Genomic DNA, 5,513 nt, shown 5'->3' on the forward strand with positions numbered 1-5,513 from the left:
AAGCCCTATTGTTCACCATCGTCTCCTGGGCATGGTCGGATGATGGCACCCTTCATAACCTTCATATCATATTGATTGGTTTTTAATTAGTTTAATTTTGTTGTTTACTTTGTCTCCTGGGCATGGTTTGGTGATGGAATCCATTCTAATTCATATACCTTTTATCTCTTGAAAACTATATCAAAGGAAGTTCAGTTGATTTTCATGGATACACCCTTCAACTGGATGAAGATGAGACTCTAAGTCCAGTTGAGTTCTTGAAACAGGCATAAGATCTCCCTGATCTCTACAAGTGGATCCTCTGAATCCCTAGTTTCCTACCTCTAAATTTCTTAAGTTCTACATTAATATTTCACCATTATTCCTCAAAATATAATCAATTTATATTTCATCTTAATCTAGTTCTAATTCTACATAGTTTCAGATAACGTACAGGTTTCAGTCCCTTGGGATTCGACCTCGGTCTTACCAAGTTTATTACTACATCACAACCCTATACTTGAGGAGTGAACAAGTTTTTGGCGCCGTTGTCAGGGATTGACGGTTTCGTTTTCTGAGCTTAACTAGTTTTAGGATTAGTTTAAGATTAGAATTCTTCTAACTTTAGGTTTAGGTTTTTCTGATTTCTAGAAACTAACCTATTTTCGTATTTTGTAGGATCCTGACATGAGCTTCTAAAATTGGTAATCCCTTTCTAATTCCTCTACTTTTTCTATTTTTAGAAAATAGTTGATTTTTAGGAATTTTTCTCTTTTGTTTTTAGAAACTAGGTTAGTTATTTCCCTTTTTAGAAATTCTTTCTAATTTTAGAAACTAACTCATCTTTCCTTTATTTTTAGTAACTTTCTATTTCTAACTCTTTTATAATCTAACTTTGTTTCCTAATTTATTTTAGAAATTTCCACTTTCCTTTAGGAATTTCTTCTTTTAAAAACTAGTTTACTTCTATCTTTCTTTTTAAGGATTGTTTAATTTTAGACTTTCTTTTTAGAATCTGACTTGTTTTGTTTTCTTTTGCAGGTTTTTAACTTAGGAACTCCAATTTGGTAACTTCTTTCCAACCCTCTCTTTCATTCTAGATTTTCTTTTCCTTTCTTAGGATTAGGTTTCGAATTTGAATGAGGGCTGCAAGTGTTTCATGCCCAAGTGGGCCCGTGACAACACTCGATGTCTCTTGACTGAAGGAGGATTGGTTGAGGGGTTAACTATCCATCGCAAGACTAAACACCACTCGAAATCCCCTGAGTTAATTGAAGTGATGGCTGAAAACCAACCTCTTCTACCCCAACCTAGGGTGGAGGACATTCAGGATGAGAATGAGGTGCATCAAGCACCCTCGCCTCGTACTTTACGAGATTATTTACAACCAGCGAGGGTGAGTATGCCCTCATGCATGATTTTTTCTGAAAATACAGGACATATGGACATCAAGCCAGGGGTTATCCAACTCCTTCCTAAGTTCCATAGGCTTGAATCTGAAGAACCATATCTACATTTGAAAGAGTTTGATGAGATCATAGCCACTTTATATTTTCAAAATGTGTCTGAGGACACAGTCAGGCTGAGACTCTTTCCTTTTTCCTTAAAGGAGAAGGCTAAGACGTGGTTACATTCACTGCGTCCTAGATCCATTGGCACATGGAATGATATACAAAGGGAATTTATAAAGAAATTTTTTCCACATCATAAAACGATTACCCTTAGAAAAGCAATCATGAACTTCACCCAAAAGGAGGATGAAACATTTTACCAATGTTGGGAAAGGTTCAAGGATTTGGTCAGTTCATGCCCACAACACGGCTTTGAAACGTGGCGCATTACAAATTTTTTCTACGATAGACTAACATATTCCATGTGCCAAATGGTCGAGACAATGTGTAATGGAGAATTCATTAATAAAAATGTCGACGAGGTATGGGATTACCTCGATAGTCTTGCTGAAAAAACACAATCATGGGATTATTACCCAAAATTGAACACCATGTCTAGGCCGACTCAATCTAAGGAGAAAGGTGGATTGTATCTCTTGAAAGAAGAGGATGATCTCAAGTATAAAGTGACTACGCTCATAAGAAAAGTTGAGGCCATGGAAGGAAAGAAGGATAAGTTAATGAAAGTGTTTGCGGCATCTGTGATTGCAACATTCATACAACCGAAAATTGTCCTACAATACCCGCCTTTCGAGAAGTGTTGAATGAACAATCCAATGCCATAAATAATTATCAAAGACCTTTCAATGGACCGACCTCTAATACGTACAATCCTGGTTGGAAAAATCATCCAAACTTTAGTTGGAGAAATGGACAAACTACTACCCCTCAAAGTTTCTTCAATCAAAATTCAAATCAGGGGAAACCTCAAGAAGAACCGATTCAAAATTCTATGCAAGAGCTGACCCAAGCAATACGAGATTTTATGCAAAAGATGGATTCATGTATGATGGTTATAGAAAAGGGGATGCTTCCTGCACAACCACTCCCCAATCCTAAACCGTAATACGAGATAAGTGATCTCAGCTCTTCAAATCAAATGGGGCACGCTAAATCCATCACCACTCTTAGGAGTGGGAAGATCATTGATAAAACCCTTCCGGTTAGGCTCGAAAAGCCTCAAGAACCAGAAGAGGACAACAATAATAGATCTAGTGAGGCCCCACAAAAATTAGAACCAAAACTTCTAGAAAAGCCAGTTGCTCCATTTTCCTAACGGTTGGTTGCACCAAAACCTCTCTCTAACTCTCAGGATATCCTAGAGGTATTGAAACAAGTGAAAGTCAACATTTCTCCACTTGATGTCGTAAAACAGATACCTTCATATGCCAAATTCCTGTAAGACTTATGCACGACCAAACGACGGCAGAGTATTCAAAAGAAGATCTTCTTGACCGAGAAAATAAGTGTCATCCTAAAGCAAGACGTGTCACAGAAATTTAAAGATCCCGGTAGCCCAACCATATCATGTGTAATCGGAGACCATCGAATTGATCATGCACCTCTTGACTTAGGAGCGAGTGTCAATCTGATTCACTACTCGGTATACAAACAGTTAGGTTTAGGTGAATTAAAACCCACCCTAACCACACTACAACTTGCTGATCGCTCAGTTCGTGTACCAAGAGGGATAATTGAGGATGTGTTGGTCCAAGTTGATAGATTTTACTACCGTGTAGATTTTATCATCCTAGACACCGAACTCATCAATAACATGAGCACTCAGATTCTCATCATTCTTGGTCGCCCATTCCTTGCCACTTCAAACACAATTATCAATTGCAGGAATGGTGTCATGACTATGTCCTTTGGGAATATGACATTAGAGTCAAACATCTTTTTCAATAATAGCAGAAACTTAGAGGATGATGACGATTTCTACAACATTAACATGATTGACTCTTTAGTGGAAGATACGACACCTCTGACCTTATCCTCTGACCCTCTAGAGACGTGCCTGGCCCACTCCCATGATTTTGATGATGACATGATTAGGGAGACGTGTGCCTTACTTGATACTGCACCGGTACTTGAAGTTAACTGGTGGAGGCCACAATTTAAAGAGTTGCCCCAAACTGATGTAGTGCATCTACCGTCTAACCTCAAGCCGCCGAAGCTTGACCTAAAACCTTTGCCCTCTGATTTGAAATATGTCAATTTAGGTCAAGATGAGACATACCCGGTGGTGATCTCTACCCACCTGGAGAAAGACCAAGAGAGTATGCTTATATCTACTCTCATTGAGCATAAGGGAGCCCTTGGATGGATGATAGCGAACCTCAAGGGAATCGACCCCTCGATTTGTACTCACCGCATATATCTTGAGGATAATGCGAAGACCGCTCGGCAATCACAACGTAGACTAAATCCAAACATGAGGGAAGTGGTTAAGGCTGAGGTTCTTAAACTATTGGATGTGGGTATCATATATCCCATATCGATAGTCAATGGGTGAGTCCAACTCAGGTGGTTCCTAAGAAGTCCGGGATCACCATCGTAGCCAATGCTAATAATGAACTCGTACCAACAAGAGTTATTACTGGTTGGAGAATGTGCATTGACTACAGGAAGCTGAATACCGTCCCGAGGAAGGACCACTTTCTTTTACCCTTCATTAATCAAATCTTGGAAAGGCTAACTGGTCATTCCTATTACTATTTCCTTGACGGATATTCGGGCTACAATCAGATTGAAATTGCTCATGAGGATCAGGAAAAGACCACATTTACATGTCCCTACGGCACCTTTGCCTACAGAAGGATGCCATTTGGATTATATAATGCCTCTGCCACCTTTCAGCGATGTATGATAAGTATCTTTTCTGACATGGTGGGAAAATATCTAGAGGTCTTCATAGACGATTTCTCTGCTTTCGGTTCATCTTTCAGCGAGTGCTTAGAGAGTCTTAAATGTGTGCTGAAAAGATGTGAAGAAAAGAACTTGGTACTTAATTGGGAGAAGTGTCATTTCATGGTTCATAAGGGAATTGTCCTCGGGCATATCATCTCGTCCAAGGAAATCGAGGTAGATAAGGTAAAAATCGATCTTATCTCTAACCTACCTCCACCCAAGAACATCAAAGATGTGAGATCCTTCTTAGGACACGCAAGGTTTTACAGACGATTCATAAAGGAGTTTAGTCTCCTCTCTTGTCCCTTATGTAATCTTCTGCAAAAGGATGCACTATACGAGTGGACTGAACAATGTCAGGAAGCTTTCACCAAGCTTAAGGTAATGTTAACTACTGCGGTTATCATGCAGCCACCCGATTGGAGCCTTCATTTTGAGCTTATGTGCGACGCTTCTGATTACGCTCTTGGAGTGGTTCTAGGCCATAGAAAAGATAAGAGGCCTTACATCATTCATTATGTAAGTAGAACTTTAAATTCTGCCCAAGTGAACTATTCAACTACGGAAAAGGAGCTCCTAGCCATAGTGTTTGTTTTGGATAAATTTAGGTCCTACCTGATCGGATCCAAGATCATTATCTACACAGATCATGCGACACTTAAGTATCTTCTTTCTAAGAATGATTCTAAGCCCCATTTGATATGATAGATCCTTTTACTCCAAGAATTTGATTTGAAAATTAAAGATAAAAAGGGAGTAGAGAACGTAGTGGCCGATCATCTATCTCACCTTAATACCTCTGATTCCCCTGAGGCGACCCATATCAATGACATGTTCCCTGATGAACAACTCTTCAGAGTCTCTCATTCGCCTTGGTTCGCTGATATTGCCAATTATCTTGCCAAAGGTTTCATACCGACGCATTGAACTGCACAAGATAAGAAGAAATTCTTTACCAAGGTGCGCAACTTTTTCTGGGATGATCCATATTTATTCAAATATTGCCCAGACAAAATTCTAAGGAGATGTGTGCCAGATGACGAGTATCAGAGTGTCATCTCCTTCTGTCATTCACAGGCCTGTGGTGGTCACTTTTCTGCTAAAAAGACCACGGTCAAGATTTTACAGTGTGGCTTTTATTGGCCCACTATGTTCAAGGACACTCATGAGTTT

General features: G+C 39.4%; 1 non-coding gene across 1 annotated transcript; it reads right to left on the reverse strand.

The window, feature by feature from the left end:
* Positions 1-1,696: 1,696 nt before the first annotated feature.
* Positions 1,697-1,803, reverse strand: LOC131222470 (small nucleolar RNA R71). The gene has a single exon (XR_009160060.1). It is a non-coding gene; the product is annotated as a small nucleolar RNA R71 (small nucleolar RNA).
* Between the last annotated feature and the right edge of the window lie 3,710 nt (positions 1,804-5,513).

Source organism: Magnolia sinica, chromosome 1 (assembly GCF_029962835.1).
Source record: "Magnolia sinica isolate HGM2019 chromosome 1, MsV1, whole genome shotgun sequence".
NCBI lineage: Eukaryota > Viridiplantae > Streptophyta > Magnoliopsida > Magnoliales > Magnoliaceae > Magnolia > Magnolia sinica.